We start from the raw sequence: 14,161 nt of genomic DNA on the forward strand, positions 1-14,161 counted from the left end.
AACCCAGAACAAAAAGTCTGCTTTTACGGTCACTACAAATAACTTGACCAGCTAAAACAGTGCAGATTTGGTTGAATAGAGATGTGAGACCTGTTTTTTTTTTGCGCTGTGTGACAGGTATAGGTTTAATCACAGAATCACACTTCTATCAGCACGCTAGCGTGTGTCTTAGGTTTTTCTGAATGACACTATCAATACCTTCAATGTAAGATTTTCTTTTTGGGATAGATTTCAAGTAGGCCTCAAATACCAGAAACTAGTTATTTTGAGAATGGCAAATTTGGGAATGCTTTTTCAACCCAGAACAAAAAGTGTGCTTTTACGGTCACTACAAATAACTTGACCAGCTAAAACAGTGCAGATTTGGTTGAATAGAGATGTGAGACCTGTTTTTTTTTGCGCTGTGTGACAGGTATAGGTTTAATCACAGAATCACACTTCTATCAGCACGCTAGCGTGTGTCTTAGGTTTTTCTGAATGACACTATCAATACCTTCAATGTAAGATTTTCTTTTTGGGATAGATTTCAAGTAGGCCTCAAATACCAGAAACTAGTTATTTTGAGAATGGCAAATTTGGGAATGCTTTTTCAACCCAGAACAAAAAGTGTGCTTTTACGGTCACTACAAATAACTTGACCAGCTAAAACAGTGCAGATTTGGTTGAATAGAGATGTGAGACCTGTTTTTTTTTGCGCTGTGTGACAGGTATAGGTTTAATCACAGAATCACACTTCTATCAGCACGCTAGCGTGTGTCTTAGGTTTTTCTGAATGACACTATCAATACCTTCAATGTAAGATTTTCTTTTTGGGATAGATTTCAAGTAGGCCTCAAATACCAGAAACTAGTTATTTTGAGAATGGCAAATTTGGGAATGCTTTTTCAACCCAGAACAAAAAGTCTGCTTTTACGGTCACTACAAATAACTTGACCAGCTAAAACAGTGCAGATTTGGTTGAATAGAGATGTGAGACCTGTTTTTTTTTGCGCTGTGTGACAGGTATAGGTTTAATCACAGAATCACACTTCTATCAGCACGCTAGCGTGTGTCTTAGGTTTTTCTGAATGACACTATCAATACCTTCAATGTAAGATTTTCTTTTTGGGATAGATTTCAAGTAGGCCTCAAATACCAGAAACTAGTTATTTTGAGAATGGCAAATTTGGGAATGCTTTTTCAACCCAGAACAAAAAGTGTGCTTTTACGGTCACTACAAATAACTTGACCAGCTAAAACAGTGCAGATTTGGTTGAATAGAGATGTGAGACCTGTTTTTTTTTTGCGCTGTGTGACAGGTATAGGTTTAATCACAGAATCACACTTCTATCAGCACGCTAGCGTGTGTCTTAGGTTTTTCTGAATGACACTATCAATACCTTCAATGTAAGATTTTCTTTTTGGGATAGATTTCAAGTAGGCCTCAAATACCAGAAACTAGTTATTTTGAGAATGGCAAATTTGGGAATGCTTTTTCAACCCAGAACAAAAAGTCTGCTTTTACGGTCACTACAAATAACTTGACCAGCTAAAACAGTGCAGATTTGGTTGAATAGAGATGTGAGACCTGTTTTTTTTTGCGCTGTGTGACAGGTATAGGTTTAATCACAGAATCACACTTCTATCAGCACGCTAGCGTGTGTCTTAGGTTTTTCTGAATGACACTATCAATACCTTCAATGTAAGATTTTCTTTTTGGGATAGATTTCAAGTAGGCCTCAAATACCAGAAACTAGTTATTTTGAGAATGGCAAATTTGGGAATGCTTTTTCAACCCAGAACAAAAAGTGTGCTTTTACGGTCACTACAAATAACTTGACCAGCTAAAACAGTGCAGATTTGGTTGAATAGAGATGTGAGACCTGTTTTTTTTTGCGCTGTGTGACAGGTATAGGTTTAATCACAGAATCACACTTCTATCAGCACGCTAGCGTGTGTCTTAGGTTTTTCTGAATGACACTATCAATACCTTCAATGTAAGATTTTCTTTTTGGGATAGATTTCAAGTAGGCCTCAAATACCAGAAACTAGTTATTTTGAGAATGGCAAATTTGGGAATGCTTTTTCAACCCAGAACAAAAAGTGTGCTTTTACGGTCACTACAAATAACTTGACCAGCTAAAACAGTGCAGATTTGGTTGAATAGAGATGTGAGACCTGTTTTTTTTTGCGCTGTGTGACAGGTATAGGTTTAATCACAGAATCACACTTCTATCAGCACGCTAGCGTGTGTCTTAGGTTTTTCTGAATGACACTATCAATACCTTCAATGTAAGATTTTCTTTTTGGGATAGATTTCAAGTAGGCCTCAAATACCAGAAACTAGTTATTTTGAGAATGGCAAATTTGGGAATGCTTTTTCAACCCAGAACAAAAAGTCTGCTTTTACGGTCACTACAAATAACTTGACCAGCTAAAACAGTGCAGATTTGGTTGAATAGAGATGTGAGACCTGTTTTTTTTTGCGCTGTGTGACAGGTATAGGTTTAATCACAGAATCACACTTCTATCAGCACGCTAGCGTGTGTCTTAGGTTTTTCTGAATGACACTATCAATACCTTCAATGTAAGATTTTCTTTTTGGGATAGATTTCAAGTAGGCCTCAAATACCAGAAACTAGTTATTTTGAGAATGGCAAATTTGGGAATGCTTTTTCAACCCAGAACAAAAAGTGTGCTTTTACGGTCACTACAAATAACTTGACCAGCTAAAACAGTGCAGATTTGGTTGAATAGAGATGTGAGACCTGTTTTTTTTTGCGCTGTGTGACAGGTATAGGTTTAATCACAGAATCACACTTCTATCAGCACGCTAGCGTGTGTCTTAGGTTTTTCTGAATGACACTATCAATACCTTCAATGTAAGATTTTCTTTTTGGGATAGATTTCAAGTAGGCCTCAAATACCAGAAACTAGTTATTTTGAGAATGGCAAATTTGGGAATGCTTTTTCAACCCAGAACAAAAAGTGTGCTTTTACGGTCACTACAAATAACTTGACCAGCTAAAACAGTGCAGATTTGGTTGAATAGAGATGTGAGACCTGTTTTTTTTTGCGCTGTGTGACAGGTATAGGTTTAATCACAGAATCACACTTCTATCAGCACGCTAGCGTGTGTCTTAGGTTTTTCTGAATGACACTATCAATACCTTCAATGTAAGATTTTCTTTTTGGGATAGATTTCAAGTAGGCCTCAAATACCAGAAACTAGTTATTTTGAGAATGGCAAATTTGGGAATGCTTTTTCAACCCAGAACAAAAAGTCTGCTTTTACGGTCACTACAAATAACTTGACCAGCTAAAACAGTGCAGATTTGGTTGAATAGAGATGTGAGACCTGTTTTTTTTTGCGCTGTGTGACAGGTATAGGTTTAATCACAGAATCACACTTCTATCAGCACGCTAGCGTGTGTCTTAGGTTTTTCTGAATGACACTATCAATACCTTCAATGTAAGATTTTCTTTTTGGGATAGATTTCAAGTAGGCCTCAAATACCAGAAACTAGTTATTTTGAGAATGGCAAATTTGGGAATGCTTTTTCAACCCAGAACAAAAAGTGTGCTTTTACGGTCACTACAAATAACTTGACCAGCTAAAACAGTGCAGATTTGGTTGAATAGAGATGTGAGACCTGTTTTTTTTTGCGCTGTGTGACAGGTATAGGTTTAATCACAGAATCACACTTCTATCAGCACGCTAGCGTGTGTCTTAGGTTTTTCTGAATGACACTATCAATACCTTCAATGTAAGATTTTCTTTTTGGGATAGATTTCAAGTAGGCCTCAAATACCAGAAACTAGTTATTTTGAGAATGGCAAATTTGGGAATGCTTTTTCAACCCAGAACAAAAAGTGTGCTTTTACGGTCACTACAAATAACTTGACCAGCTAAAACAGTGCAGATTTGGTTGAATAGAGATGTGAGACCTGTTTTTTTTTGCGCTGTGTGACAGGTATAGGTTTAATCACAGAATCACACTTCTATCAGCACGCTAGCGTGTGTCTTAGGTTTTTCTGAATGACACTATCAATACCTTCAATGTAAGATTTTCTTTTTGGGATAGATTTCAAGTAGGCCTCAAATACCAGAAACTAGTTATTTTGAGAATGGCAAATTTGGGAATGCTTTTTCAACCCAGAACAAAAAGTCTGCTTTTACGGTCACTACAAATAACTTGACCAGCTAAAACAGTGCAGATTTGGTTGAATAGAGATGTGAGACCTGTTTTTTTTTGCGCTGTGTGACAGGTATAGGTTTAATCACAGAATCACACTTCTATCAGCACGCTAGCGTGTGTCTTAGGTTTTTCTGAATGACACTATCAATACCTTCAATGTAAGATTTTCTTTTTGGGATAGATTTCAAGTAGGCCTCAAATACCAGAAACTAGTTATTTTGAGAATGGCAAATTTGGGAATGCTTTTTCAACCCAGAACAAAAAGTCTGCTTTTACGGTCACTACAAATAACTTGACCAGCTAAAACAGTGCAGATTTGGTTGAATAGAGATGTGAGACCTGTTTTTTTTTGCGCTGTGTGACAGGTATAGGTTTAATCACAGAATCACACTTCTATCAGCACGCTAGCGTGTGTCTTAGGTTTTTCTGAATGACACTATCAATACCTTCAATGTAAGATTTTCTTTTTGGGATAGATTTCAAGTAGGCCTCAAATACCAGAAACTAGTTATTTTGAGAATGGCAAATTTGGGAATGCTTTTTCAACCCAGAACAAAAAGTCTGCTTTTACGGTCACTACAAATAACTTGACCAGCTAAAACAGTGCAGATTTGGTTGAATAGAGATGTGAGACCTGTTTTTTTTTGCGCTGTGTGACAGGTATAGGTTTAATCACAGAATCACACTTCTATCAGCACGCTAGCGTGTGTCTTAGGTTTTTCTGAATGACACTATCAATACCTTCAATGTAAGATTTTCTTTTTGGGATAGATTTCAAGTAGGCCTCAAATACCAGAAACTAGTTATTTTGAGAATGGCAAATTTGGGAATGCTTTTTCAACCCAGAACAAAAAGTCTGCTTTTACGGTCACTACAAATAACTTGACCAGCTAAAACAGTGCAGATTTGGTTGAATAGAGATGTGAGACCTGTTTTTTTTTGCGCTGTGTGACAGGTATAGGTTTAATCACAGAATCACACTTCTATCAGCACGCTAGCGTGTGTCTTAGGTTTTTCTGAATGACACTATCAATACCTTCAATGTAAGATTTTCTTTTTGGGATAGATTTCAAGTAGGCCTCAAATACCAGAAACTAGTTATTTTGAGAATGGCAAATTTGGGAATGCTTTTTCAACCCAGAACAAAAAGTGTGCTTTTACGGTCACTACAAATAACTTGACCAGCTAAAACAGTGCAGATTTGGTTGAATAGAGATGTGAGACCTGTTTTTTTTTTGCGCTGTGTGACAGGTATAGGTTTAATCACAGAATCACACTTCTATCAGCACGCTAGCGTGTGTCTTAGGTTTTTCTGAATGACACTATCAATACCTTCAATGTAAGATTTTCTTTTTGGGATAGATTTCAAGTAGGCCTCAAATACCAGAAACTAGTTATTTTGAGAATGGCAAATTTGGGAATGCTTTTTCAACCCAGAACAAAAAGTCTGCTTTTACGGTCACTACAAATAACTTGACCAGCTAAAACAGTGCAGATTTGGTTGAATAGAGATGTGAGACCTGTTTTTTTTTGCGCTGTGTGACAGGTATAGGTTTAATCACAGAATCACACTTCTATCAGCACGCTAGCGTGTGTCTTAGGTTTTTCTGAATGACACTATCAATACCTTCAATGTAAGATTTTCTTTTTGGGATAGATTTCAAGTAGGCCTCAAATACCAGAAACTAGTTATTTTGAGAATGGCAAATTTGGGAATGCTTTTTCAACCCAGAACAAAAAGTGTGCTTTTACGGTCACTACAAATAACTTGACCAGCTAAAACAGTGCAGATTTGGTTGAATAGAGATGTGAGACCTGTTTTTTTTTGCGCTGTGTGACAGGTATAGGTTTAATCACAGAATCACACTTCTATCAGCACGCTAGCGTGTGTCTTAGGTTTTTCTGAATGACACTATCAATACCTTCAATGTAAGATTTTCTTTTTGGGATAGATTTCAAGTAGGCCTCAAATACCAGAAACTAGTTATTTTGAGAATGGCAAATTTGGGAATGCTTTTTCAACCCAGAACAAAAAGTCTGCTTTTACGGTCACTACAAATAACTTGACCAGCTAAAACAGTGCAGATTTGGTTGAATAGAGATGTGAGACCTGTTTTTTTTTTGCGCTGTGTGACAGGTATAGGTTTAATCACAGAATCACACTTCTATCAGCACGCTAGCGTGTGTCTTAGGTTTTTCTGAATGACACTATCAATACCTTCAATGTAAGATTTTCTTTTTGGGATAGATTTCAAGTAGGCCTCAAATACCAGAAACTAGTTATTTTGAGAATGGCAAATTTGGGAATGCTTTTTCAACCCAGAACAAAAAGTGTGCTTTTACGGTCACTACAAATAACTTGACCAGCTAAAACAGTGCAGATTTGGTTGAATAGAGATGTGAGACCTGTTTTTTTTTGCGCTGTGTGACAGGTATAGGTTTAATCACAGAATCACACTTCTATCAGCACGCTAGCGTGTGTCTTAGGTTTTTCTGAATGACACTATCAATACCTTCAATGTAAGATTTTCTTTTTGGGATAGATTTCAAGTAGGCCTCAAATACCAGAAACTAGTTATTTTGAGAATGGCAAATTTGGGAATGCTTTTTCAACCCAGAACAAAAAGTGTGCTTTTACGGTCACTACAAATAACTTGACCAGCTAAAACAGTGCAGATTTGGTTGAATAGAGATGTGAGACCTGTTTTTTTTTGCGCTGTGTGACAGGTATAGGTTTAATCACAGAATCACACTTCTATCAGCACGCTAGCGTGTGTCTTAGGTTTTTCTGAATGACACTATCAATACCTTCAATGTAAGATTTTCTTTTTGGGATAGATTTCAAGTAGGCCTCAAATACCAGAAACTAGTTATTTTGAGAATGGCAAATTTGGGAATGCTTTTTCAACCCAGAACAAAAAGTGTGCTTTTACGGTCACTACAAATAACTTGACCAGCTAAAACAGTGCAGATTTGGTTGAATAGAGATGTGAGACCTGTTTTTTTTTGCGCTGTGTGACAGGTATAGGTTTAATCACAGAATCACACTTCTATCAGCACGCTAGCGTGTGTCTTAGGTTTTTCTGAATGACACTATCAATACCTTCAATGTAAGATTTTCTTTTTGGGATAGATTTCAAGTAGGCCTCAAATACCAGAAACTAGTTATTTTGAGAATGGCAAATTTGGGAATGCTTTTTCAACCCAGAACAAAAAGTCTGCTTTTACGGTCACTACAAATAACTTGACCAGCTAAAACAGTGCAGATTTGGTTGAATAGAGATGTGAGACCTGTTTTTTTTTGCGCTGTGTGACAGGTATAGGTTTAATCACAGAATCACACTTCTATCAGCACGCTAGCGTGTGTCTTAGGTTTTTCTGAATGACACTATCAATACCTTCAATGTAAGATTTTCTTTTTGGGATAGATTTCAAGTAGGCCTCAAATACCAGAAACTAGTTATTTTGAGAATGGCAAATTTGGGAATGCTTTTTCAACCCAGAACAAAAAGTGTGCTTTTACGGTCACTACAAATAACTTGACCAGCTAAAACAGTGCAGATTTGGTTGAATAGAGATGTGAGACCTGTTTTTTTTTGCGCTGTGTGACAGGTATAGGTTTAATCACAGAATCACACTTCTATCAGCACGCTAGCGTGTGTCTTAGGTTTTTCTGAATGACACTATCAATACCTTCAATGTAAGATTTTCTTTTTGGGATAGATTTCAAGTAGGCCTCAAATACCAGAAACTAGTTATTTTGAGAATGGCAAATTTGGGAATGCTTTTTCAACCCAGAACAAAAAGTGTGCTTTTACGGTCACTACAAATAACTTGACCAGCTAAAACAGTGCAGATTTGGTTGAATAGAGATGTGAGACCTGTTTTTTTTTTGCGCTGTGTGACAGGTATAGGTTTAATCACAGAATCACACTTCTATCAGCACGCTAGCGTGTGTCTTAGGTTTTTCTGAATGACACTATCAATACCTTCAATGTAAGATTTTCTTTTTGGGATAGATTTCAAGTAGGCCTCAAATACCAGAAACTAGTTATTTTGAGAATGGCAAATTTGGGAATGCTTTTTCAACCCAGAACAAAAAGTCTGCTTTTACGGTCACTACAAATAACTTGACCAGCTAAAACAGTGCAGATTTGGTTGAATAGAGATGTGAGACCTGTTTTTTTTTGCGCTGTGTGACAGGTATAGGTTTAATCACAGAATCACACTTCTATCAGCACGCTAGCGTGTGTCTTAGGTTTTTCTGAATGACACTATCAATACCTTCAATGTAAGATTTTCTTTTTGGGATAGATTTCAAGTAGGCCTCAAATACCAGAAACTAGTTATTTTGAGAATGGCAAATTTGGGAATGCTTTTTCAACCCAGAACAAAAAGTGTGCTTTTACGGTCACTACAAATAACTTGACCAGCTAAAACAGTGCAGATTTGGTTGAATAGAGATGTGAGACCTGTTTTTTTTTTGCGCTGTGTGACAGGTATAGGTTTAATCACAGAATCACACTTCTATCAGCACGCTAGCGTGTGTCTTAGGTTTTTCTGAATGACACTATCAATACCTTCAATGTAAGATTTTCTTTTTGGGATAGATTTCAAGTAGGCCTCAAATACCAGAAACTAGTTATTTTGAGAATGGCAAATTTGGGAATGCTTTTTCAACCCAGAACAAAAAGTCTGCTTTTACGGTCACTACAAATAACTTGACCAGCTAAAACAGTGCAGATTTGGTTGAATAGAGATGTGAGACCTGTTTTTTTTTTGCGCTGTGTGACAGGTATAGGTTTAATCACAGAATCACACTTCTATCAGCACGCTAGCGTGTGTCTTAGGTTTTTCTGAATGACACTATCAATACCTTCAATGTAAGATTTTCTTTTTGGGATAGATTTCAAGTAGGCCTCAAATACCAGAAACTAGTTATTTTGAGAATGGCAAATTTGGGAATGCTTTTTCAACCCAGAACAAAAAGTGTGCTTTTACGGTCACTACAAATAACTTGACCAGCTAAAACAGTGCAGATTTGGTTGAATAGAGATGTGAGACCTGTTTTTTTTTGCGCTGTGTGACAGGTATAGGTTTAATCACAGAATCACACTTCTATCAGCACGCTAGCGTGTGTCTTAGGTTTTTCTGAATGACACTATCAATACCTTCAATGTAAGATTTTCTTTTTGGGATAGATTTCAAGTAGGCCTCAAATACCAGAAACTAGTTATTTTGAGAATGGCAAATTTGGGAATGCTTTTTCAACCCAGAACAAAAAGTGTGCTTTTACGGTCACTACAAATAACTTGACCAGCTAAAACAGTGCAGATTTGGTTGAATAGAGATGTGAGACCTGTTTTTTTTTGCGCTGTGTGACAGGTATAGGTTTAATCACAGAATCACACTTCTATCAGCACGCTAGCGTGTGTCTTAGGTTTTTCTGAATGACACTATCAATACCTTCAATGTAAGATTTTCTTTTTGGGATAGATTTCAAGTAGGCCTCAAATACCAGAAACTAGTTATTTTGAGAATGGCAAATTTGGGAATGCTTTTTCAACCCAGAACAAAAAGTGTGCTTTTACGGTCACTACAAATAACTTGACCAGCTAAAACAGTGCAGATTTGGTTGAATAGAGATGTGAGACCTGTTTTTTTTTGCGCTGTGTGACAGGTATAGGTTTAATCACAGAATCACACTTCTATCAGCACGCTAGCGTGTGTCTTAGGTTTTTCTGAATGACACTATCAATACCTTCAATGTAAGATTTTCTTTTTGGGATAGATTTCAAGTAGGCCTCAAATACCAGAAACTAGTTATTTTGAGAATGGCAAATTTGGGAATGCTTTTTCAACCCAGAACAAAAAGTCTGCTTTTACGGTCACTACAAATAACTTGACCAGCTAAAACAGTGCAGATTTGGTTGAATAGAGATGTGAGACCTGTTTTTTTTTGCGCTGTGTGACAGGTATAGGTTTAATCACAGAATCACACTTCTATCAGCACGCTAGCGTGTGTCTTAGGTTTTTCTGAATGACACTATCAATACCTTCAATGTAAGATTTTCTTTTTGGGATAGATTTCAAGTAGGCCTCAAATACCAGAAACTAGTTATTTTGAGAATGGCAAATTTGGGAATGCTTTTTCAACCCAGAACAAAAAGTGTGCTTTTACGGTCACTACAAATAACTTGACCAGCTAAAACAGTGCAGATTTGGTTGAATAGAGATGTGAGACCTGTTTTTTTTTTGCGCTGTGTGACAGGTATAGGTTTAATCACAGAATCACACTTCTATCAGCACGCTAGCGTGTGTCTTAGGTTTTTCTGAATGACACTATCAATACCTTCAATGTAAGATTTTCTTTTTGGGATAGATTTCAAGTAGGCCTCAAATACCAGAAACTAGTTATTTTGAGAATGGCAAATTTGGGAATGCTTTTTCAACCCAGAACAAAAAGTGTGCTTTTACGGTCACTACAAATAACTTGACCAGCTAAAACAGTGCAGATTTGGTTGAATAGAGATGTGAGACCTGTTTTTTTTTGCGCTGTGTGACAGGTATAGGTTTAATCACAGAATCACACTTCTATCAGCACGCTAGCGTGTGTCTTAGGTTTTTCTGAATGACACTATCAATACCTTCAATGTAAGATTTTCTTTTTGGGATAGATTTCAAGTAGGCCTCAAATACCAGAAACTAGTTATTTTGAGAATGGCAAATTTGGGAATGCTTTTTCAACCCAGAACAAAAAGTCTGCTTTTACGGTCACTACAAATAACTTGACCAGCTAAAACAGTGCAGATTTGGTTGAATAGAGATGTGAGACCTGTTTTTTTTTGCGCTGTGTGACAGGTATAGGTTTAATCACAGAATCACACTTCTATCAGCACGCTAGCGTGTGTCTTAGGTTTTTCTGAATGACACTATCAATACCTTCAATGTAAGATTTTCTTTTTGGGATAGATTTCAAGTAGGCCTCAAATACCAGAAACTAGTTATTTTGAGAATGGCAAATTTGGGAATGCTTTTTCAACCCAGAACAAAAAGTGTGCTTTTACGGTCACTACAAATAACTTGACCAGCTAAAACAGTGCAGATTTGGTTGAATAGAGATGTGAGACCTGTTTTTTTTTGCGCTGTGTGACAGGTATAGGTTTAATCACAGAATCACACTTCTATCAGCACGCTAGCGTGTGTCTTAGGTTTTTCTGAATGACACTATCAATACCTTCAATGTAAGATTTTCTTTTTGGGATAGATTTCAAGTAGGCCTCAAATACCAGAAACTAGTTATTTTGAGAATGGCAAATTTGGGAATGCTTTTTCAACCCAGAACAAAAAGTCTGCTTTTACGGTCACTACAAATAACTTGACCAGCTAAAACAGTGCAGATTTGGTTGAATAGAGATGTGAGACCTGTTTTTTTTTTGCGCTGTGTGACAGGTATAGGTTTAATCACAGAATCACACTTCTATCAGCACGCTAGCGTGTGTCTTAGGTTTTTCTGAATGACACTATCAATACCTTCAATGTAAGATTTTCTTTTTGGGATAGATTTCAAGTAGGCCTCAAATACCAGAAACTAGTTATTTTGAGAATGGCAAATTTGGGAATGCTTTTTCAACCCAGAACAAAAAGTCTGCTTTTACGGTCACTACAAATAACTTGACCAGCTAAAACAGTGCAGATTTGGTTGAATAGAGATGTGAGACCTGTTTTTTTTTGCGCTGTGTGACAGGTATAGGTTTAATCACAGAATCACACTTCTATCAGCACGCTAGCGTGTGTCTTAGGTTTTTCTGAATGACACTATCAATACCTTCAATGTAAGATTTTCTTTTTGGGATAGATTTCAAGTAGGCCTCAAATACCAGAAACTAGTTATTTTGAGAATGGCAAATTTGGGAATGCTTTTTCAACCCAGAACAAAAAGTCTGCTTTTACGGTCACTACAAATAACTTGACCAGCTAAAACAGTGCAGATTTGGTTGAATAGAGATGTGAGACCTGTTTTTTTTTGCGCTGTGTGACAGGTATAGGTTTAATCACAGAATCACACTTCTATCAGCACGCTAGCGTGTGTCTTAGGTTTTTCTGAATGACACTATCAATACCTTCAATGTAAGATTTTCTTTTTGGGATAGATTTCAAGTAGGCCTCAAATACCAGAAACTAGTTATTTTGAGAATGGCAAATTTGGGAATGCTTTTTCAACCCAGAACAAAAAGTCTGCTTTTACGGTCACTACAAATAACTTGACCAGCTAAAACAGTGCAGATTTGGTTGAATAGAGATGTGAGACCTGTTTTTTTTTGCGCTGTGTGACAGGTATAGGTTTAATCACAGAATCACACTTCTATCAGCACGCTAGCGTGTGTCTTAGGTTTTTCTGAATGACACTATCAATACCTTCAATGTAAGATTTTCTTTTTGGGATAGATTTCAAGTAGGCCTCAAATACCAGAAACTAGTTATTTTGAGAATGGCAAATTTGGGAATGCTTTTTCAACCCAGAACAAAAAGTCTGCTTTTACGGTCACTACAAATAACTTGACCAGCTAAAACAGTGCAGATTTGGTTGAATAGAGATGTGAGACCTGTTTTTTTTTGCGCTGTGTGACAGGTATAGGTTTAATCACAGAATCACACTTCTATCAGCACGCTAGCGTGTGTCTTAGGTTTTTCTGAATGACACTATCAATACCTTCAATGTAAGATTTTCTTTTTGGGATAGATTTCAAGTAGGCCTCAAATACCAGAAACTAGTTATTTTGAGAATGGCAAATTTGGGAATGCTTTTTCAACCCAGAACAAAAAGTGTGCTTTTACGGTCACTACAAATAACTTGACCAGCTAAAACAGTGCAGATTTGGTTGAATAGAGATGTGAGACCTGTTTTTTTTTGCGCTGTGTGACAGGTATAGGTTTAATCACAGAATCACACTTCTATCAGCACGCTAGCGTGTGTCTTAGGTTTTTCTGAATGACACTATCAATACCTTCAATGTAAGATTTTCTTTTTGGGATAGATTTCAAGTAGGCCTCAAATACCAGAAACTAGTTATTTTGAGAATGGCAAATTTGGGAATGCTTTTTCAACCCAGAACAAAAAGTCTGCTTTTACGGTCACTACAAATAACTTGACCAGCTAAAACAGTGCAGATTTGGTTGAATAGAGATGTGAGACCTGTTTTTTTTTGCGCTGTGTGACAGGTATAGGTTTAATCACAGAATCACACTTCTATCAGCACGCTAGCGTGTGTCTTAGGTTTTTCTGAATGACACTATCAATACCTTCAATGTAAGATTTTCTTTTTGGGATAGATTTCAAGTAGGCCTCAAATACCAGAAACTAGTTATTTTGAGAATGGCAAATTTGGGAATGCTTTTTCAACCCAGAACAAAAAGTCTGCTTTTACGGTCACTACAAATAACTTGACCAGCTAAAACAGTGCAGATTTGGTTGAATAGAGATGTGAGACCTGTTTTTTTTTTGCGCTGTGTGACAGGTATAGGTTTAATCACAGAATCACACTTCTATCAGCACGCTAGCGTGTGTCTTAGGTTTTTCTGAATGACACTATCAATACCTTCAATGTAAGATTTTCTTTTTGGGATAGATTTCAAGTAGGCCTCAAATACCAGAAACTAGTTATTTTGAGAATGGCAAATTTGGGAATGCTTTTTCAACCCAGAACAAAAAGTGTGCTTTTACGGTCACTACAAATAACTTGACCAGCTAAAACAGTGCAGATTTGGTTGAATAGAGATGTGAGACCTGTTTTTTTTTTGCGCTGTGTGACAGGTATAGGTTTAATCACAGAATCACACTTCTATCATCACGCTAGCGTGTGTCTTAGGTTTTTCTGAATGACACTATCAATACCTTCAATGTAAGATTTTCTTTTTGGGATAGATTTCAAGTAGGCCTCAAATACCAGAAACTAGTTATTTTGAGAATGGCAAATTTGGGA

This window comes from Bufo bufo, chromosome 2, assembly GCF_905171765.1.
Source record: "Bufo bufo chromosome 2, aBufBuf1.1, whole genome shotgun sequence".
In the NCBI taxonomy this organism is placed as follows: Eukaryota; Metazoa; Chordata; class Amphibia; order Anura; family Bufonidae; genus Bufo; species Bufo bufo.